A 25,149-nucleotide genomic window follows, 5' to 3' on the forward strand; every position below is an offset into this window, starting at 1 on the left:
ATGTCTTAACAAATTTAACATAGTTGGTTTGTAACGTTTTTTTTTACTAGTTGTAATCCCAATCCCAAAGTTGTAAAAATAGTCTTCGATGTTTTGACTTACTTTACTTTTCTTGGTACACTCCCAGAGTTGGCTACCCTAAGTCAAAATAGGTCGTAGTATTTGTTTGTAAAGTAAAAGCTTGTATATAAATAGAGAGGACTTTCTTCCAAGCATCCAATACATTTTTTTATATCTTATGCTAAGTTCTTCCCTTTTTTTTTCTTAACATGAAATTTCCAGCGCAGTTGTGAATCTAATGGTATTATACCTAGGTATGTTGCCGTATTTGCATACAGTACTTGGTTATTATTAATTGTAACTTGTATATTTTGAAACTTTTTATTGGTAAAGTTAACGTGGACAGATTTCGTTCAGCCTATTTATATAATATATATATATATATATATATATATATATATATATATATATATATATATATATATATATATATATAGACATATTAATATAAAAAAAGTGCACTCGTAAGTGAATGGGATATTTTCGGTCAATTTGGAGATAAAAAATACAAGAGTTGTGCTACTTTATCTATTTATTAAAGACGTTTCGCCCACTGTTCAATGGGCATCATCAGTTCATCTAAAAGAGTGTTATTAGCGATACATCTAATATGAAAAACAATTAAGTAAATGATCTTACCTTTAAAAGATCTGTAGCATTAAGATGTTATTATTGTGAAGAAACATCAAAAATTAATCTAATAAATAAATCAGCAAAAACACAGAAACATAGAACGCCGGAAGATTCCCAATTTAAGTAATTTTATATTAATTTTTTTAATTTAACTTTTGAAAACATTGATTGATTCTAAAATCTATCAAAAAATGTAATTGTCAATTTTGAAATGTTATATTAACAACGGCAAGGCTAGGGATCTTGACTGTTATGATCATATCATGCAAAATAAAGTATTTGAAAGCTCGAATGTCAGAACTGACAATCAGCTGGTGAGATTGAAGGAAAAGTTTTGTAGATGCCAACATAAATGTTATGATATAATAAAAGAAGTTGAAGAAGAAACCAATAATTTAAAAGTAGAATACGGACGAATCAATTTTGTAGTACCTATTAGTGCATGGTAAATTTGACTTAAGTTGCTGATATCAGTTCTCTTATTTAATGCATTAGGTTGTTTCAAAATATGACACATCTCCATAAACTGTCTCTTATTAAGGTTACGTTCTATACAGAGAATTCTAACATCATCAAAATTCACACTATGTTTGGTGTTAATTGCATGTTCTGCAAGGGCACAAGTATGTTTAGAAAATTTAATGTCACTACGATGTGAAGTAAGGCTAAATTAAATTTAAATAAATTTAAAATAAATTAAGCCAAATTTACCATGCACTAATACTACAAAATTGATTCTTCCGTATTCTACTTTTAAATTATTGGTTTCTTCTTCAACCTCTTTTATTATATCATAACATTTATGTTGGCATCTACAAAACTTTTCCTTCAATCTCACCATGAGCCTTCTAAAAATTGCAAGGCAATTAGATTCCCCATGTCTCTATTAGCATCTTTATCAGCGTCTGCTTTGCCTTGCAATTTTTAGAAGGCTCAGATTAAGGCAGAAATCTGAATTGTGTTTCGAAACTATTTTACGGATTTATTATCAGATGTCGCTATTGCGTCCGTTTCGAAGCCATTTTAGTGTTGCTTCTTAAAGACAGGAAAGATTTATTTTTCACGTTGAGAACGCCTATGAATATCTGTTCTGATGAGCCTTATTAAGGCGAATATATATATATATATATATATATATATATATATATATATATATATATATATATATATATATATATATATATCCTACCCGCATACTGAGGTCATAAGTCGCCACTGGACACGTGATGAGTGACGTCGTGAATAATGCGATTCAATAGCTTGAAAACTACAGATGAACTCCATGACATCACGCATTGTTAAAAGCTGGTACTGGTATCCAACTCGGTGATGACAGGTGGCGTACAGAGGAAGACTTTTGGCTGAGTACCTGCATGAACATAAAAAAGGAGGAATTAATTAAACTATAGTTAATTAAATGAATAGTCTATTCAAGTCAATAGTCAGAATTTTCATTAGGAATCTCTCAATTTTATGAAAAACTTTAGCAAGTGGTACTAAGCTGGGCATGTTTTTACAGTTACGTTTCAAGCTATATTTTAAAATCAGACATCATTACAGTAACTTCTAACATTTCAAACTTCCACCCACCTACTGACAATTTGTTACAGCAATCAAATCTTAATTACATGATTGAGTTCAATGATTAGACTTACCTTTGTCGTTTCTGGATGTTTTTTCCATTTTTCGGGATCGCTCTTCCTCTTACGCGTCCCTGGATTGAAAGATATATTTGACTCGATGAATCTACTTTGTAAACTAATAATATGCGAAAAAACGGTTTAAACTAGTGATAAACATAAATAAAACGATTAACATCAGACAAGTTGAAAGCAATGGCGGCCGTTGTTGATTTCTCAGTCATGTGATCACAATACAGCATTCTCATTGGCAGTTAGGGAGATGCCCGTTTTGAAATAAACCTTCATAACAGGAGTCCGTTTTTGAAACAGACCTTTAACTGTGAAGTTGAAAATAAAGTATTTGCGTCCGTGTCGGAAGGAAACTATTATCACCGTTGAAAAGAATAGGAACACTTCTATAAGAAACCACTGCTAACTAAATTTTTATTTTTTTGACACATGTCCGCTTTGATCTGAAGCCACTCATATATATATATATATATATATATATATATATATATATATATATATATATATATAGTAATAAGTAAATATGTATGTTCTTGGCTTGTGGCAGGTGTCGTCCATTGACGACTCTCTGGAATTTACCTAGCAACTAGGTCTTCTGGCCAAAGTCTTTATAGATGTCTGTCAACCAGTGGGGGGTTGAATAATTCGTCTATCAGATGGTTTGGATGGTCTGCGCTGCGATTCATGTGTCTTCTGGAGTGGTCAGCAATCACATCGTTGATGAAGGGGATGTTGAGGTCTGCATGAAGGGTTTGGTTTGACACATACCAAGGGGCGTTAGCTAACATACGAATAGTTTTTGACTGAAATATCTGTAGTATTTTGGTGTTGGATGGTTTGCTACAGCCCCACAGCTCAATTCCGTATGTCCACACTGGTTCGAGTATTGTTTTATAGATGGTCAGTTTGTTTTCTAATGAAAGTTGCGATCTTCTGTTGATTAGCCAGCTCATATTTTTAACTTTTAGGTCGAGGTGTCGTCGTTTGGCTGCATTATGTGATTTGAAAGTAAGTTTTTCGTCTAGATGAAGGCCCAGGTACTTTACTTTTGTTTTTATTGGTATAGGTGAATTTTTTAGGTGTAGTTGTGGACATCTAATTCTTCGATTTGTGAAATTTACTTGACAAGACTTGTTTGTGTTGACGTTTATTTTCCAGCATTTAAGCCAGTCTTCTAGTTCATTAACCCTTTCAGCGCGGCCGTCTCTCCACGTTTATCGTACACCAGTACGACCGTTTTTGTGGCAATCGTGCCCGTATTACGGATGATTTCGCTGGAGTGCGAACACTAAACAATTTATTATAATATATATATATATATATATATATATATATATATATATATATATATATATATATATATATATATATATATATATATACGTTCAAATTATCGGGTAAAGTGGTCTGTAATAAAAATCTTTCTTTTTTCTTAATTACTCAATATTTCGCCATTTATTTAACAGCTTCTTCAGGAGTAAACTAAAACAATTTGAACATTACAAAAAATGGCGTACAAATACATTTTAAAACACTTACAGAATTTAAAAGATTTCGCAAATAAAAAATGACATTGAAGTATTTGTAATATTGAATGTCAAGATTAAATTGTCTTAAGCACGTTCGTTACAGCTATACGATAAAAAATTAAAATTATTTCAAATGTAAAAATAAAAATAACAATAAAAGAAAAGTAAGAAGAATAATATTTCTTTGATGAATTATTAAGGTTAGTTGTTATTAAGATAAATGTTGGCTATTTTGAATATTTATAAATTTTGTTCAATATGTTACAATATATGTTACTTAACTGTCCAGTGTCCGTTTTATAATTTAAATTGTTTTTATTTTTGTTAATGTAATACATCTCAAGAAATAATCTACTTTTGTAGTTATCAGTCTGTTCCAAAATGTGAGCTTTGTTATGGTCTATATGACCAGTGTTTTCATAGTGCTCAACCACTGCGCAAGTATTTTTTCTCAAGCGGCAATCACTTTTATGTTGTGTGATGCGTTGTTTTAGCCATTGTGATGTTTGACCAATATAGCTATTTTGACATCCTAAACACGGTATTTCATAAACGACATTACTTTTATATAAGGTTGCACTGGGTCTTTGATTTTTGAAAATAGTTGTTTGCTGTTCATGGTATTATATTTAGCTATTATATTTAGGTATTGATTTTAAATAAATAACTTACTTCCAGTATACTTTTTTACTGTGATAGTCGCCGAAACAAGGTACAACGCAAAGTGAAACATCACATTTATCACAACGGTATCTGGTTTGCCGTCGGATTTTGTTTTTAGTACAAACTACACAATTCCTTAACGGATTTTTTAACTTTTCTGTACTTGGAATAAATGAAGGACTGTGGTAACTTGAACGATCAAGTCTTAACGGATTTTCCATAACGCGTCCAGATAAAGAACAGCCACTAGTACCAGAACTTCCCCTGTATTTTTCTAAAATCTCAAAAATTAGTTTGATTTGGAAATCTGCTACTGAAATTTTTTTATTATTTAGAAATTTGTACAAATAGTAGGAGTTTAGAAGAGACATGCCCATGAAATGGAAAAAAAGTTTTTTATACCACTTCGTCGTTTTCCGCACACATTCAATTGAACACAATAGCATATCACTTTTATCTACTCCGCCCATATATTTATTATAGTCTATAATACAAGTCGGTTTCATTTTTGGACGTCCAGTATCTGTGCATTTTTTTCTGTTTTTCCCATATCAGCTTCGTGTAGAGTAGTTAGCATCCATACCTCTCTTTTGTCTTTCCACTTCATAGCTAACATTTTGCCATCGCTTCTGAAAGTTAATTCATCTTCAGCCAATTTTTCAGACAATGCAGGCATATTTCTCCTACTCTTCTTTACAGTGCCACAAGCTCCGGTATTTCTATTGTATAACCAATAAAACAGTTCTGGACTTGTGTACCAGTTATCTACGAATAGCTTGTGACCTTTGTCTAAATATTTATTCATTAGGGTTGTTACAATATAACCTGATTTTCCTAAATTTCCAATATCGGAGCTATAAGTACTCGAACCCGTATATATAATAAAATCACAAATATATCCAGTTTTGCAGTCTACGAGTAAAAAAAGTTTTATGCCAAAACGGTGACGTTTAGATGGTATGTACTGTTTGAAAAATAATCGCCCCTTGAATAAAAGCAAACTTTCGTCAATACATACGTTATCGAAAGGTTCAAAGATATTGATAAATTTTGTTTTGAAATGATCTACCAACATCCTAACTTTGAAGAAAACATCATTTTCACGTTGAACTGAGTTGTCACAAAAATGTAACATCTTCAAAATATTTTGATATCGATCCCGTGACATCGCTTCTGCAAAAAGAGGTGTGCGTAATAGTGGATTCTTACTCCAATATTTATGAAGGGATAACTTTTTTGTTCTTGGCATCAGAAAGGTTAACCCCAAGAAAACATACAATTCTTCATTTCTTATATCTGTCCACTTCTTAGTTCGCGATTTTTCCATGTTTTCTTTCTCAAGTTCTTGTAGGGCAAACCTGTTTGTTTCATCCACAATTTTTTTCACAATCTCACTAGTAAAGAAACTTTCAAAAATGTCTAATGGTGTCGATTCCGCATTCAAGTAATCCACTTTACATCCTGAAGTAGAACTATCGAAAACAAATTTATTAGGTGATAAATTATTGGTAGTCCATTCAAATTTATGAGCATATATTAATTTCGTCATCTTCACTATCTTCAGAATTATCATTATTATTAGCTTGCACCTCAATATTGTCCTCGTCAAACACATATTCCACTTCATCATCATCACTTTCTAGAATTAACTGTAATAATTCTGCTTCACTCAAACCCTTTTTCTCACGAAACATACTTCACTACAAATTAGCACAAAACCTCTCTCAAAAGTCAGATCAAAACTAATGGCACGGTCAACGGGTCAACACCGTTTGTTGAAATTCCTTCTTCTTCTCATTGCGCCGTCTCCTTTCGAAGGTTGGCGATCCAAATGGCAATTGTAGTTTTGGAAACTGCTGCGCGAAAGATCTCTGCGGATGAGCGGTCGAACCATCTTCTCAGGTCTTTCAGCCACGAGTTCTGGCGTCTTCCTACTGATCTTTTGCCCTGTACTTTTCCTTCCAGTATAACTTGAAGTAATTCATATCTTTCGCCTCTCAGCACATGACCCAAGTATTGCATTTTCCTCTCTTTGATTATTCTTAGTAATTCTTTTTGTTTACACATGCGACGAAGTACCTTAAGATTAGTAACTCTTTGTACCCATGGAATCCTCAACATTCGTCTGTATATATACATCTCAAAGGCATCTATTCTTTTTTCTATTTCAGAGTCCATTGTCCAACTTTCACAGCCATACAGTAAGATAGAAAAAACGTAACATCTGATCATTCGGATTCTAAGCTGTAGACTAAGGTCTGATCTTGTAAAAAATGTTTTAATGCTCATGAATGTTTTCCTTGCTTGTTCGATTCTTGATAGGATTTCTTTTTTTTGGATTACACTGACTATTGATATTTGTTCCCAAATATTTTATGGAATTTACCTGTTCTATTATTTGACCCTTGGCATACACCTGTACGTTTATTGGTGTCTTTGAAAATACTAAAGTTTTTATATACAAAGACTAACCTCTTTTTTTACTAAAGTTTTAGTTTTGGAAACGTTTAGATGTAAACCGAACATTTCGCTGTGGTGAACTACCGCATTTATTATATTTTGTAGTTCTTGTGCGTTGCTTGCTATTAAGACGGTATCATCAGCATATCTGATGTTGTCTATGCTGATTCCGTTAATCTTAATTCCGCCTTGGACCTCGTCTAATGCTTCTCTGAATATAGACTCCGAATACAAATTAAAGAGTAGCGGTGATAAGACGCAACCCTGTCTCACTTCTCGTCGGATTTGTATGTCTTCGGATGTTGTGTACTCTATTTCAATTGTTGCCGTTTGGTGCCAGTATAGTTCTGAGATAATTCGCAAGTCTTGTTCGTCAACTCCAGTTGTTCTCAGAATTTCGATCATCTTTTGATGGTTAACGCAGTCAAATGCTTTTAGATAGTCAATAAAACATGCATATACATCTACATTCATGTCTCTGCATCGTTGCGTTAACACATTTAAAGCAAAAAGAGCCTCTCGTGTTCCCAATCCGTTTCGAAATCCGAATTGAGTGTGACTCATCTGGAACTCGCACTTCTTGTAAATTCGTGTATGGATAATTCTGAGAAAAGTTTTAAGGACATGAGACATCAAGCTTAATATTCGATAATCATCGCATTGTGAGGAATTCGTTTTTTTTTTGTAATGCTACGAATGTTGATTTTAGCCAGTCTGTTGGTATTTTACCTGAGTCATATATCTTATTGAATAGTGCTGTTATTAAATCTAGGCATTCACGCAGGCATGAAATTCCTTACTCCAGCATAAAAATAAACCACGCCTATTTTTCAATTTCATTGATTCAACAATGATTTGTCATTTGTGCACTTCATTTAGTCACTTACGCCTACTGCATAGGACTTCTAAACAAGTAGTTAGCACTCAATAACTAATAACTTTACATAAAACTTGTATACAAGTGGTTCGTAATGAGAGCGCGTCACTCAATTACTTGTTAACAAGTGGTTCGTATTGATGGCACGGATTTTATAATACTAGTATACAAGTACACCGCACTGAAAGGGTTAAGATGATTTTGCAATTTGTTAAATGCTAATATTTCAAATCATGAATGTGTTGCTTGTGTGAGTCCATTTTAAAAAAAAAGGTAAAAGAAATAAATTAGACTTACTCACAATCAATTTAATTTTACTACCCAAGACGACCGATTTCGCTTTCTAAAATTTGCAAAGCATCATCAGGTCAGTGGTACAAAGTAAATTAAATGCTGAAATTACAAAAAAGCCCATATTAGGGTGTTGTCTTATAAGGATACAGATCAAAAAAGTTATAGTAATTATGCCAATATTACATGTCTGTGTTTATTAATATAGAAATGTTTCTTCAACGTTAAGTTTCCCAAAAAAAATATTTATTTCGAAATAAAAAGTTTACAATTTTGAGAAATACTACAAACTACTACATTTAATGATTTAAACTTGACTATTGAAACATAATAATTACAATAATAATAAAAATACTGATTTCTTCCTATTTATAACATGGGACATCGGAATCTGCTAATTCTTAATAGTAGGGGAGCTTATGGCTACATTTCTATATGCATAAAATTGCTTTAGCGTTTATTGTAATAAATTAGAAATAAACAAAATACTACTTACATTCCGGTACAAGAGTTTTTATATAGTGATTGTTGATACATAGTTCAAACTATCCCGTATTGCTGATAATGGGTGATCTTCGGTCAATGTTGTAACTGTGACAATTTAGGAGGAAGTTTCTTGAGGGGAGGGATGAGGGATGTTAACAAATGATATAGCAGTAAGGTATATGTTATTGTTTGTTGAAAGAAAAAGTGATGTTTTATATTATTTAAATTATTAAAGTTATTTATATTTATTAAAGATGTTATAACATTATATATTTTTGAAATGTGTGTTAAATTATTGAAAATTTTTATACAGAAAGAGGACAGTTATATGACAATGAATGAAAGTACTTGTACTATTTTGTGGGTGTGCAATTTCTTTTGACTTGTAATTATCAACTTTTGGATAAAAGCATTTAATTTCTGTTAGGCAGAGAATTGTGATGTCAAATGTTAAAATTATAAAACTAAAACACAATTAGGGACAAACAGAACACAATTAACAGGACAAAACAGACATAAAACTTTAAAAAAGGGGGCTTATAGGCCCTACATTACTTGGTAGGAGAGGAATTGAGTTTTTTGTTGTCTACTAGTATTTTAAGAGGTAAATTTGACAAGCTAATGTAGGTTAAAGTGTGACAGTTCTTCTATTTCTAAAGTTAACTAGTTTTGAAGCCAGCAGACCTTAGTAGTTAAACAATTAAATGAAATTGAAAATGTAAGCTAATATGTATAATATTGGCACACTTTTAACAATCACTAGATGAATTAAATTTAAATTTAAAATTTAAGTGTGACATTCAAATTAATTGAAATAATTTTTATATAACAAATTTGAAATTTTTTTTTTAAAAAGAACCAGAATTACAAAACAAATTTAAGATGTGCATTTGATAACAAATAATATTCCAAATGTGTAATAAATAATATACAAATTTTTGAAAAAGATTTTTTTGAAAACACTTTTTGTCGGTGTGGACAAGCGTTCTGCAATGGTATGTTTAAACTTCTTCATGTTAGTTTTATTATATTAATCTGTAAACCAGAGAAATGGATAAACTTGTTTATATCAACACATTCTAGAAATTAATTCGAGTTATTAATTAATTAATAATGAGGTTGGTAACTCTGGTATATGACAGTTGAGCGCCGGATATAGTCATATACCAGAGTTACCAACCTCATTATTAATTAATTAATAACTCGAATTGATTTCTGGAATGTGTTGCTATAAACAATTTTATCCACAAGTACACTGCCTTGAGGTACTCCGGATTTTATTTGGTGGTAGTTGGATAGAGTACCTTCGTATTTAACTTGGAAGTATCTGTCGGACAAGTATGATTTAAGGAGTAGGTAGATTTGATCAGTTAGCTGAGTTTTTATTTTAAAGAGAAGACCCTCGTGCCACACTCTATTAAATGCTTGCTGTATATCGAGGAATGCTGATTTTGTTTTAGAGGTGGGTCGTTGACATTTTTTTCGTTAACGAATCTGAACCGTTTTTGGTAAACAAGTAACTAGTTGAAAAACTAGTTGAATTATTCAACTAGTTGATTGTTTAACATTAGTTTCAAATAAGCTAATACATAAAGAAACATATTGGCTATTATCGTTTATGTGTATATAGATTGAAGTGAAAGAAACTAACGAAGGATATATTTATTATAACTTGAAAAATAAATTAAACAATACAAGCGTTATCAAGCGGTTGTTTTGTTTTGCGCTTAAGGAATGCGACCACCTATTCTACTCATTTTTATCAGAAGGTTAAGTGACTCGCTTTTATTGTTCGGGCGGCGTGCCTAACTGTTATCACACAGATGTTGTCATCTATTGACGACTTTTCATTTCCAGTTAGAGTTGTGTCTCAGTGTGTCAACAGTCAACATGTTTTCAAAAAAGCGTAAAGTGCTCTCGGTGGACGAAAAGTTATCGATAACTCGAGCAATAGAGAGAGGTGAAAAGCAATCGTATGTCGTTCGCCGTACGAGGCTGTCTCAGTCAACTGTGGCTACGATATGGAAGGACAGAAAAAAGTGGCTTGAAGCGGAGATGGAGGGCGGTAGCACGAAGAAGTTGCGGAAACCTCAGCACGAAGATTTAGATCGCGCTATGCTTCAGTGGTTCCAGCAGCAGCGTATGGACCATATTCCACTTTCTGGACCCGTGGTCAGGACAAAAGCTGAATTTTTTGCATCTGAGCTTGGAATTGAGAATTTCAAGGCATTTGAGGGTTGGCTGAGCAAGTGGAAGCTGCGGCAGAAGATCAACTACGAGCAAATCAGCGGAGAGGCTCGCGATGGTAACTAAAACGTAACGGATGATTGGCTAGAAAACGTGTGGCCTGGAGGGCACACTCCCTGCCTGTCGTAAGAGGCGACTAATGGGTAGGATCGAGAGGTGGAGAGCCGTCGCTTGAGGTGTTGGGTTTGTAGAAACGCACTCGGACGTTTAGGCGTCACGGTCACCGGTCTACTTTCCTAGTATCCGAGACGAGACTCTCGGGGACCACTCTACACTCATTCCAAGAGAACCAGGCGAGGTTGAACGAGCTGGGCCTGTACACACCTCTTTTGGCCTTACACCACCAATCGTGGTGTCGGTGTCCCGGCACGTACCCGCCTGGAGATTTAAAAGTGGTAGAGGAGAGATCCTCGGCGGCGACCTGTCTACGTGCGAGGTGGAAATTCCTCTGCCTGCGTCACCTGTCCGCCTGTGGGAAGGGATAACGGATAGGTGAGGTAATTGCAACACAGGTACTACGGGGGAGGTGGAGCCCCACGACACGTGCCTTGTGTACGTGGCGTGCCACCTTCATTTTGGTGTCGGACTCGTAGGGGCAATGGTATCACTAACGGTCGTATGCCGAAAGGTAGGAAGACCGGGGTCCTGCCAAGTTTTATATTTGGAGGGCACAAAGCTTTTGCAATGGAAGGCACACTGCACAGCACTGAAGGCACGATATGCGTCAGACGACATTTTCAAAGCTGATGAGACTGGATTGTTTTCTAAAATGACACCAAACAGAACTTTAAAACTTAAATCGGAAAAATGTGTTGGTGGAAAGATCTCTAAGGAACGCATTACAGTTTTAGTGGCGGCTAACGTGATAGGTTCAGTGAAGCGAAAATTGGAATTGGAAGTCGAAAAACCCACGTTGCTTTAAAAACATAAAAAATCTATCGGTGACCTATAAAGCAAACAAGAGTGCGTGGATGACTTCGGAAATTTTTGAAGAAGCGAGAAGAAAGTGGGGGATAAACAAAGAAACTTTGTTTTCTGCCAGCAAACACAACGAGTGTCCTTCAGCCCATGGACCAAAGTGTCATCAAGCGTTTGAAAAGCCATTACAGGAGAAAACTTGATGGAATTGGTTGAGAACAATGGCGATCTTAAACTAAACATTCTTGACGCCATCCTAATGATTAGTAAATCCTGGGACGAGGTGACGAGCAATATAATAAAACATTCCTTCAAACACGCAGAATGGCTGAAAGATCAAGGATTGACTGATGATGACGATGACCTTCCATTAGATGTTTGGGCCAGACAGTTTGAACTTACTATCACCTACGGTCGGAACAGCTAACAGATTTTAAAGAAGTTGATGAAAATGTAGCTACAACAACTGGACTTTCTGACGAGGACATCCTACAAGCAGTTCGTGTAGAAGAAGAAGAAAACAGTGACCCGGAAGTGGAAGCAGAGCCAGAACCAGCTCCGACCCCTCAGCAGACATTGGATGCGGCAAGTACTGCTCGATTCTTCATCCACCAGGGAGACGACATGAGTGCTGTGGAAGATTCTATTCGTCTTCAGGACAAGATCAGGTCAGTTCTGTGGAAAGGGAAAAGGAAACAGACCATGGTGAAATATATTTTACAGTAGCATATTATTTTGTTATTGTACAGTACACATGTTTTAATTGTACAGTCATTTTTTTTATACTGTGTTGCTTATATTATTCCTTGATAAATCTGTGGTGTATAACACAGTATTAACTCATTTTTATTCGTTTTGATAATTTTTTTAAATTAAAATAGGTTATTTAAAACAGTATTATTAATATTACAGTACTGAATTTTGTCTCTCTGTGTATAACGATCTCTCCCTATAACGATGAAATTTCCCGGTCTCTTGCAATCGTTATAGAGTGAGAGGACTATATATATATATATATATATATATATATATATATATATATATATATATATATATATATATATATATATATATATATATATATATATATATATATATATATATATATATATATATATATATATATATATATATATATATATATATATATATATATATATATATATATATATATATATATATATATATATATATATATATATATATATATATATATATATATATATATATGAGGGAGAAGGTTGAAGATAACCGGGAACGATCCAATACTAAGGAAGCAATAAAAAACGGTTGCTTCTAATTGAGTGTCTTTTATTAAGAGTCAAGCTTTCGCCACATAATTTTGGGCCTCATCAGAAATTGCTGTAATGGAAAAACATTCTTTACAATATCATAGTTAGAGATGTTATTTTAATCTTACCTTAATGTCGACACTATCTCTTAGTGTATAATAAAATTTACATGGACATACACATATTTTTAAATACAAACCAAACGCATCTCCCAACCAGAGGAAAAGTGGCAAACAAGGCCTTGATGACTCCATGATGTCAGAATGATTTGTGGATGAAATATATAAATATAAATATATATATATATATATATATATATATATATATATATATATATATATATATGTATATATATGTTACGGTTACGTATCTGTAAGATCAACGTAAAATTTATTTAAGAATACCAATATTTAATTAATTGTTAAAGAAACTAATGTTTTAATATCTCTTTTGATTATACAATTTGTGGTGCCAGGAATAAACTAAATTATGTAATGGAAAATTTAATAACGAATAAAAAAATGATACATTACTCCAGTCGTCAGAGACGAAAATGCCACTGAACCTCTAAACATCATACGAACAAGCTGAATTTTGCCGAGCATATTAATTTTGGGATCAAAAAAAAGTTGAAAAAAAGTTTACCACTTCTACCCCCGAGCCTCCCCCTAAAACCATCCTCGCAGGGGGGTAAAAACGCAAAAACATCAAATTTGCCAAGAATCTGTACACCGTAGAAAAAAATGTTTCAAATAAAAAATGTAGCTGAGATAATTTTAAACAAAAATGTTTATAAGCATTTTTGGTGTAGAATGAACCGTTCTCCTAGAAACAACGCTTACTGTTGAGCTTGCATCAGCTCAACGGTAAAAATTCGATATCTTTTGATTCAAGTAAAGGGGTCAGCTTTCGTATGCAGTTTTTGTATTTTGCCACAAATAAACTCACATTTTGTTACAGGTGTTAAATAATTAAACGTGGCGCGATTTTGACCATTTTTTATGATTCTCACGAGATCAATACAACCTATCCCTTTCATTGACTGGTCACTATGAAGTTTCGATTACTAAAGCCTAACCTTTAAAACCTATAGTATGAAATTTTAGTTTTGAGTTTTGGTAAGAAATGTGAGGCATTTGAAATATGCTTAAAAAACGCTGGATTTAAACATTCACACAGCAAACGATCTAAAATATTTAAAACATTTTTTCAATTACACTAGTACGTTTTTCAAATGAAGAAAATTTATACAATAAACTACATCCAAAGCCGTCTTCTTAAATGCATTTTCCGTGACGTGTGATCGTTTGTAATATAAAACATTATATTCTGCGTATTTTATTCATATTTCAAATGCCTCATATTAAAATGCCAAAATTAAAATTTCATGTCAAAGGTTTTAAAGATTGATTTCTAACAATGGAAATTTTACTACAAAATGGGCAATGAAAGTGATCAATTTTATTGATCTCACGAAAATCGTAAAAAATGGTAAAAATCGCGCCACGTTAATTTATTTAACATCTTTATAAAAACTCGTTCATTCTCGGCAAAATACAAAAACTGCATATGAAAGCTGCGCTCTTTGCCTTTAAAACGCATTTTGATTTTTGTCGATAGGACGTTTGGATCAAAAGATATCGAATTTTTACCGTCGTGCTGATACAAATTTTATTGAACATTGATTTTGCGCAAATAAATGACATGCAAAATCGACGGTCGCTTCAAGCGTTGTTTCTAAGAGAACGGTTCATTCTACACCAAAAATGCTTATAAACATTTTTGTTTAGAATTATCTCAGCTACATTTTTTATTTCAAACATATTTTTCTACGGTGTACAGATTCTTGGTAAATCGATTTTTTTTGCGTTTTTAACCCCCTGCGTGGTGGTTTTAGGGGTAAGCCGGGGGGTAAAAGTGGTAAACTTTTTTGCATCTTTTTTGGTGTCCCAAAATTAATATTCTCGTCAAAATTCAGCTGTTCGTATGATTATTAGGGGTCAACTCTCTGACGACTGGTCTACATGTATATTAATAATTCTTTTGAGGTTTCTCCATAACACTAAAATATTATATAGGGTTTGTTCAAACATCTTCAATTTAGAAGGTTCAGTAATCATTATCATCATAATAATCATTATTTATCAATTCATCTTCAAAATTTTCTCCATTTTGTTCTTTCGCTAGATTATAGAAAGTTGCTGTAGATTAGAACGGTTGAATCTTTTTAACTTTATTACCACTTCTATTGGATAAAATAGTATCTAAACCTTCTTTTCCATACGTAAATAGTTCTGTTACATAATTGGTTTTAAAATGGAATTCATTATAGAAATTTTTAATCATGGATTGTTTAGTGAACTCCTTAAAAATGGCTTTACTGTATAATCAGAAGTAACAACCCAAGACAAACAATTTTTACAATCAGAGGAATTTTTTTTACAATCCGAGGAATAAACATACAATCATCCATACAATTTTTTTATTTTTTATTTTTTTTTTGCTATAATATAATACAATATTTACTTAAATGTAATTGTTAGTTTTAAAGCTACAATTTATATTTACAGTTTTTGATATGTTCGTAAATCGTTTTTAATATATTGATATCTCTAGAGAAAATCAAATTGTTCAGGTAGACGGGAAGTGGAATTTTTAATATAATAAGATTATCATATAATTTGTTTGTTTATTGATTCGTGGAAACATTCAAGGAAAATATGTAATAGGTTACCTTCTTTTCTACACTTGCAATTAGGTGACTCCGTGAGACCCAACTTATACATATGAAGGGGGGTAAGAGCATGATTAGATCTTAATCTGTTTATAACCCTTATGAAATGGCGATTTGATAGAGTATGAAACCATCTTTTTATTGGTATTTCAGGCTGCATTTGTTTGTAATTATTTCCAGTTCTCGTGTTTCGATAATATGTTTGCCATTTTTCTTTTTGATGCCGTTTACTAATTATATCAATGTCTGAAAAGGGGAGTAAGTTCAAGGGAGCTTCTCCGTCTATATCTAGGGCAGATTTGGCTAGGCTATCTGCTATTTAATTGCCCTTAATGCCCGCGTGTCCCTTTATCCATTATATAATAATGTTTTTTCCTAAATTTGTAATTTTATTGTAAATAGTCATAGTTTCTAGTTCTATATGATTTAGTTGTTTCAACCTATGTACGTTTGTTAGTCTGTCGACGACATTCTTACTGTCTGTAAATATTATGCAGCTGTAGGGTTCGTTGTCATGTATATGCCTTAATGCAAGAAGAATCGCTGTCATTTCAGCAGTGTATATCGATGATTCAGCTGGCAGTTTCAATAATTTTTTAAATCCACTTTGAATATTAATTAATGCGCATCCTACTTTGTTTTGTACTTTAGATCTGTCTGTATAGTAAAACTGATATTGTGGCCATTTATGCCGTATAAATGATTAAAAAGCGACTGGATCTAAATTACTGTCCATAAAAAAGGTATTAATATGTTTTGAGAAAAGCTCTTCTAATACATGGGAATACATAGGTGAAACTTGATTTTCATACGTATAGAAAGTATGTCGGTATTGAGCTTTCCTTAAGTAACTATTTACCAGAAGAGAACATTTTTTCTTTGTCCAATATTTATTAGTTAGATCTAAAATTGATAAAATATGAATATCCTGTAGATAGTTAGTATTTTTCCCTATGGCTCTAGTAATGAATTTATCACTTAAAAACTCCCGTCGAAATTTCAGAGGTGGTTCTATCGCCTCAACTTCCATTATATTAACGGGTGGAGAGTTCAAATATCCAAGACAAAGCCGAAGGCATTTATTTTTTTGTATTTCTAATTTATTTAAATGTGTGTTTGCGGCAGTTCCATACAAATGACAACTGTAATCGAAAATGGGACGAATCATAGTATGGTAAAATAAAAGTGCTACATTTGGATCAGCGCCCCAGTTAGTTCTACAAAAGGCTCTTAGAATATTCATTGCATTTTCAGACTTTTTTATGACTTGATGGATTTGATCCCTCCATAGAAATTTTCTGTCTAAATAAGTACCGAGATATTTTATACAATTTTTAATAGGGAATTGAATTTGACCTACTTCCAGATGACCTTGTGGAATTTGATGTTTTCTAGAGGAAATACAAATTTCTGTTTTAGATTCTGATATTTCTAAACCAATATTTTCATAGTGATTAAGAACAGTTTTAATTGAGAGATTAAAATAATTTTTATATCCAATGATTTGTGGACTGTGTAAACTACTACATCATCAGCATATTGAATAATTTTTGTTGTGCTATTAATACAATTTTCTAAATCCATATTATATAAAATAAATAGTATTGGGCTTAATATGCTACCCTGTGGAAGTCCTATATTTGTAAGACGTGGTGGAGAGATGGAATGGTTGATTTTTAAAAAAGTTGATCTATTAATGTACAGTGTCCTCAGAAAGCTAGCTATGGTGATGGGGAACCCGATGTCTAATAGCTTTTTATGCATAATATCCAAGTTAACGGTATCGAATGCAGAGGAGACATCAAGAAAAACAGCCATAGTATACATATTATAAGTAAAGTTTATCAGTATGGATAAGACTAAGGCAGTTATGGCATCTTGAGTTGATTTTGATTTTCGAAATCCATACTGAGATTTTGGGAGAATATGTTCTTGCTCTAACTAATGTTCAATTCTATTTTTATTAATCTTTCTAACGTCTTTAGGAAGCAAGAGGCTAAGGATATTGGTCTATATGATCTACTGCAATTTTCTGGTTTCCCAGATTTTTTAATAGGTATTAGAATATATTCCTTCCAGCTGTCTGGAATTTGTGACGCATCATTCCGCATGTCATTAAAAATATTTAATAATGATATTTTATAGTGGTGAGGAATATGGTATATCATGGAATATTGTCTTTACCTGGAGCACTGCTATTTTGTTGACTAAGTACTCGCTCTAACTCCCACATTTTAAATGGTTCTTCTAAGCCAAACATATCTCTTGATACTGTTTCGCTGTATTATGGAAAATGTTGTGAAGGTACCCACTGTGGAGATATTTTCTTATGAAATTCATCTAGCCAGCTGGATTCTGGATCTATTGGAATCTTGTTTGACTGTTTGCGGTTTTTAAAAGCGTTTACTTTCTTCCATACTTCACTGATTTGTGTTTTTGAATTTAGGCTTTCGCAGTATTCTACCCAATTCTGTTTTTTCTTTAGTTTGAAGAGTTTTTTTGCGACAGCGTCAAGTCTCTTAAATTCAACTAAATTATTTCTTGTAGGATCTTGTTTATATTTTCCATATGCAATTTTTCGGTTATCAGCGGCGGTTTTGCAACTTTCACATCACCATTGGTTCGAAAGTCGTCTCTTATGTATTTCGTTAGATGAAAACTTTGGTATTGCTAAATTGGCTGCTTTATTAATGTTTGCTATTAGAGTTTGATAGTTTCCAGGAGAATTTTCAGCTTGTACAGATGTGTATAATTTCCAATCGGCCTTGTTAAGATTCCAGATCTTGTGACAGTTTTGAGTTGGAAATGAAGTTATATGATCTGTTTCCGTGTTAATGATAATCGAAAGATGATTGTATCCATGAGCATCTTGTAGGACTCTCCAAGTAAAAAATTTTGAAATATCTTGTGTACAAAAGGTTAAGTCAATAGCGGATGGACTATTACTAGTTGCTAACCTAGGCGATCCATCATTCAGACATATCAAATTACAATGATCAATACATTCTAAAAGTTTTTTACCATAGCTGTCTTCAACTTCACAGCCCCATGCGATACTGTGGGAATTAAAATCCCCACCAATAATAAACGGTTTAGGTATGTCTTTAAAGAATTCCAACCATTAACTTTCAGATATCTTGGTCTTTGTTTCAATGTAAACTGACACAATATTAATGGGATTTTTACCTCGGAAAATTTTAACTGAAATACGTTTATGAGTGAAAGGATATCTATTTTTAAGATTTATTTCTTCGCATTTTAAGTTTGATTTTAATAAAATGGCAGTTCCACCATATCCGTCTGCCCGATCTGATCTAAAGCAATTGTAACCTTTAAAATTATAATAGTATTTTGATTTAAACCACGTTTCTGAGAGCATTGCTATGGAAATATTATTTTGATATAGCAGATATTCTAGATTTACTTTATTAGCTACTGCTGAACGACAGTTCCATTGCAGCAAATTTATGTTTGCGTTTGTGTCTGCGAATTTGAAGACAAGCTATGGTTTACGTGTTTACTAATTAATTCCACTATTTCAGATTTTGATACATCGAAATTGTTTGTTTGTTTTATATTACTTATAATATTGAGAACTTCTTCTAAAAATAAACTTTTTGTTGCATTTAATTCCTCTGATTGTAGTTTTACTCCAACTGAATTTTTTAAATAACGTTGACTATTAAAAATTCCCCCTGAGACAAAAGAGGTGTTTGGTTGTGTAAGTATTTCTTTTCTTGAGATTTCAATGGGATCTGGGCTGGTTGGCCTATGCCTTTTGTTTGGGTTTGAAGTTGTAGGGGAAGAAAACATTTAATTTGTAAAATTGTTATTATAGATTTGGGTTGTAAATTGTGGGACTGTGAGTACTGAGGTTGAGAGGAATGATACTGTATTGTACTAGAAGGGGTAGGTCCAGATTGAAGCCGTTGGGAATAATTTGTCGAGGATATTTGACCACTTTCCATGGCAGAGGTATTATGAGCGACTACGTTTGCGTACGTATTTCTTGGGACCTGTTTATTTGCATCAAAGAAATTAATATTGCAAGAGCTCATGGTTTCCTTTACAATTTTTTGTCTTTTAAATTCTGGGCAAGCAGACAAATTAGTAGTAAGATGATTTCTTTGACAGTTAAAGCAGCGTGGTATGTAATCTGAATTATTACAATCTTGTGTGGTATGGGAGTCCTGACATTTTCTGCATCTTGGTTTACTTCCACACTGACCTCCCAGGTGACCAAAACGGAGGCAGTTATAACATAATAATACTTTCTGGTTATACGGCTCTACTTCCTTAATAACTTTATTAATAGAACTATATTTTGGTAAGATTTGTGATTTGAAAATAACAATGCAAGACTTTGTGGGTACATATTCTACTATTTTACCTTCATCCGTAATTTTTTTCTACTTTACGTTTTATTCTTTTGACATTAGATACTTCAAAAGTGCAATGTTGATCAAATTGTCTTATTTTATCTTTTATGTACGCCTCTGAAAAATCTTTTTCTATATCTCTAATAACACCTTGTCTATGAAGAATGAATTTTGGGATATACAATACAAAGTTATTTTTAACAAAAATGGTTTCGTTTTTATTATTTATTAGAAAATTTGCTGATTTATAATCCTTTAACTTGATTCTAATCCTATTCCGACCTATAGAATCAATACTAATAATTTTATTGTCTATCTCCGGAAAGTTAGAAAGAATTATATCTCCGATTTTAAGTGCATTTAATTTACCTTTAAATTCCACCAAATTATTCTCAACATAAATATGATACGGGCCTAATCAGTACTTACATACAAAAACTCCTCTCTTTATTTCGATGTGTTTATCGATGCTCATTGTTGTTGTTTGTATATCATTTTTTGACGAAGTTGGATTTATTAATAAATTATTTATATTACTTACTGGATGATCTTGATTGGGGATGCTATTCTTATTAAGAGGTGTCAGCTCTGCACCTGGTGAGATATCCATACTTACACATTCACCAAAAACTATATTTTTTTGACGTATATCTGGGGGCGCTGGGTCGTCTGGGGGTTTCCCCCCAACTAACTGGTCCATTTAATTGTTCTTAACTCACTATCTAATTTTATTTTTACACCAAATTTGAAGAAATATAACACAATTTTTAAACGAATACAATTTAAGTTCGTTTCGCTTTGTCGATAGGCACGTCCGATTCGTAGGTGAACTAGAACACGACTGCCCCATTTCCATTATCTCCATTAAAACTTTTTTTAGTTATCACCATTATAAAAACATTGAATGCCTAAACTAAGCGAAGAAAAGGAGGTAAAATACCTACTTTTATAATTTTTTATAAACAACTATTTAGAATATATTCTTAGAATATAGATCACTGTCGGTTTACTTAATCTAAACCTCTTAAAAAAGTCTCATATTACAAAAATTAAAATGGTCGATTCTGCTTCAAATATTAAATCTCGCACTAAGCTTATAAACATTAATAACATACTTTTCGAGTTGATTAAATCTTCTAATACCGGATCCTTGTCTCTCACCCACAATAAACAACAATATTTAGGTTATATGTTTGAGTTCGCGATAACCGACAACATAATAAACACAGTTTATCTTCCAAATAACTTCTTATTCGGTTCTTTATTTGGTATGTAGTTTGGTATGACGTTTATTCATGCCAGGTGGTAGTTCGATTTCATTCCTAGGTGGCGCTAGGTATTTAAATCTAAAATAACATAGAGCTTTAAATTATTTTGTTTATTAAAATTATCTTAAAATTACAGCAACCAATATTTTTGGCAATGTTGCGAAAAAATTAGTCGTATTATTAATTATATTCATATGTAATTTATAATATTAGTATTATTAATTAAAAGTATCGTTTCAAGAACAAAATATGATTGACTCAGTAGATTGAAATGTCAGTTGGTAGTTCAGACTTCTTTCCTAGGTGGTGTAGTTACCCTACCAGACAAACAGTGAGACTTATCGTCCTAGCCTTTTATGTAGATAGATGTACTTAATATTATTGGTATTATTAATTAAACGTATCGTTTTAAGAACAAAATATGAGGCAGATGATGGTAGTTCAGATTTCTTTCCTAGGTGGCGTAGTTACCTTACCGGACAAACAGTGTGACTTGTTGTCCTAGCGTTTTATATAGATAGATTTCGTCACAGTCGTTTTCCGACATGTTCGAGTCTTCAGACGCGTTGAATGACCTATATTTTTTATCTAGACAATTTTATTTTCGTGTTTTTCTTTTCTTCTAATTTTTAAGCCATTAAATTAAAAAGAATAGCAGTACATATCTATTAATTTTCAAGAAGGAAATCGTGCCAGACTCAGTCTAATGAGTTACTCGCACTGGTACGGTGGCAACCTTAAAACTATTCTATTTTTAGCTCCTTACCAGTTTGTCTACTATGTACTTATTATATTCGCATTTATGTTGAATAACGATTTCTAAAAGTTGTACTTTTAACAGAGTTTCTTTAAAGGGAATGTTCTTTGAGCGAAGCTAATTTTGAATATCTTGACTTTTTTGTAGCCATAATGGGATATTTTTCCAATTTTCTGAAATAGTAAGGGGCATTGTCCATAACAATTACTGCATTTTCTTTCAGTGCTGGTAAAATCTTTTGGAGCCAACTTTCAAATAAGTTTCCATCCATCCCTTCACGATAGTATCCACTTTTGCTTGATTCAAAAGCCCACAGTGCATCCGGAACAAAACCATTCTCACTTTCAATGTGATAGATTATTAATCATTTACCTTTTCCTAGAAGTGATATTAAATATAATAATTAAAAAATTTAATGTTTATTTTAATTTGAAAAACCTGAGCGATTTTAAGCCGGTCGACAGCCCATCCAAAAATGCACGTCTTGCAGAATTCACAGAAGTATCCATTTTGTATGGCCAGCATTTATCCATATCTCGACTAAGTAATAAATTGTTCTATTTTCAATACTATATTGTCATATCTTTTGCAAATAATCTCTTTGTCATAGCACAATTTCATTTTTGTCGAGTATCAAACTGGTTTTTCCACATTTTTGAAATCTAAAATTTAATTTTGGTAAGAGTTTTTAGAATGTGGTTCTCTTGAAATTTGGTAAGTCGTTATCATTATTTACATCTTTTAGGACTTTGTCAGTTGTAGTAATTTCATTACGGAAAAGATATTGATGAAACTTCCTTCTTATAGCTGTCTTATCAAAGTAATCTACAGCATCTATTGATTTTGAACGATTTTGGGTTTGTTTTCGATGCAGATAATCTGTGGGTACTTTTATATTCTTTAATGACATTGAAAACACTTTTCGAACAAACTCCAACTTTATCTGCAACCTTTTGTTGAATGTACGTTAAGGCTAAAGTAGGATTATCTGGTGATTCACATTTGTATGTACATATATTCAATCATTTCTTTAGTTCTTATATCTATGTGATTTTTTTAACTCTTCATAGGAGAACTTAGTGCTAAAAGTTGACCCTTTTCATCCACAGACTCTGACATTTTTATTAAATGTAATTATTAAACTTTTCACAACTAAAATAACAAAATATGTATTTTCAAAATTTACTCTTATAAATGCTTTATTATACTGACTATATTGACTATTATATTGACTATAAATAAAAAACTTCTTAAAAAAATGCCTATTAACACACGACGTAGCGATTAACAAATCAAGAAAACAACAGTTTTCCACAACTGACTGGTGCGACTTGACATTCGACGGAGCGAAAAAACGAAGTGCATGCCTGTTAGCCCAAGCCATATGACTAAGATGGATGGACGACTTGTGGCCAATAGTAAGGGGTTCGTCACGTGCAGACTCGAATATCACACAATTTATTCTGTCGGTAGCTTGAAGTTGAATTTACTTTAGATATGATTATCTGAAAAATTTAGATTTACAGTAAGAACTACAAAAAAAAGCTCTGTGTTGTGGAATCATATTTCCATCTTTTTATGAAGAATTTTGTAAGAAAATTAAATAGCTGTAATAACTGCCATTCACGGTATTCTATAAACTACATATTTATCTAACTACATAATTGGGTAACTACATAATTCTAAAATTCTTATGATGTACATTTTGAGAACATGAGACATATTTGTTAATACTAATTTTTGTACACGAATTTGGCAACAGATATTGTCAGTAATAAATCTTGTTAGGCAGTTTTCATTTAAATTTAAAATTAGTAGGTAAATTAGCTTGATTGGCAACTGTTAGTAGGTAAATTGAATATTACGGTTACCCGATGCGCTTAATGTCTCAACTGTTAACATTTTTCTAACGTTTTATATATATATATATATATATATATATATATATATATATATATATATATATATATATATATATATATATATATATATATATATATATATATATATATATATATATATATATATATATATATAAGTAGTTAGGTATTATTGACTGACACGTTATGTAAAATAAAGTTTTATTTTGGGCTTGCAGTCATTAATAGGGCAGGAAAGTGAAGTGAATGAGTTTCACTTTCCTTCCCTATTAATGACTGCAACCCCAAAATAAAACTTTATTTTATATATATATATATATATATATATATATATATATATATATATATATACGCCATTTATACTGTAATATTTTAATTAATTCTAATTTATTGTTCTTATTTTAATTTTATTGTCAGTAATAAATCTTGTTAGGCAGTTTTCATTTAAATTTAAAATTAGTAGGTAAATTAGCTTGATTGGCAACTGTTAGTAGGTAAATTGAATATTACGGTTACCCGATGCGCTTAATGTCTCAACTGTTAACATTTTTCTAACGTTTTATATATATATATATATATATATATATATATATATATATATATATATATATATATATAAGTAGTTAGGTATTATTGACTGATGACACGTTATGTAAAATAAAGTTTTATTTTGGGCTTGCAGTCATTAATAGGGCAGGAAAGTGAAGTGAATGAGTTTCACTTTCCTTCCCTATTAATGACTGCAACCCCAAAATAAAACTTTATTTTATATATATATATATATATATATATATATATATATATATATATATATATATATATATATATATATATATACGCCATTTATACTGTAATATTTTAATTAATTCTAATTTATTGTTCTTATTTTAATTTATTAAAAAACACGATAATTTATATCAATTTATTAAACCACTGTACAATTTATTTGACTAATAATTCATAATTGATCTATACGAACGATACAATTTAAACGCGGCGCGAATCTTCAAAATTAACTGTCTC

General features: G+C 32.0%; 1 protein-coding gene across 1 annotated transcript in view; it reads left to right on the forward strand.

The window, feature by feature from the left end:
* The window catches only part of Smr (nuclear receptor corepressor smrter), a 690,586-nt gene that overhangs the window by 254,609 nt on the left and 410,828 nt on the right, over positions 1-25,149 (forward strand). The gene's annotated exons all lie outside the window — the stretch shown is intronic.

The sequence above is a fragment of the Diabrotica undecimpunctata genome, chromosome 7, assembly GCF_040954645.1.
Source record: "Diabrotica undecimpunctata isolate CICGRU chromosome 7, icDiaUnde3, whole genome shotgun sequence".
Lineage (NCBI taxonomy): Eukaryota > Metazoa > Arthropoda > Insecta > Coleoptera > Chrysomelidae > Diabrotica > Diabrotica undecimpunctata.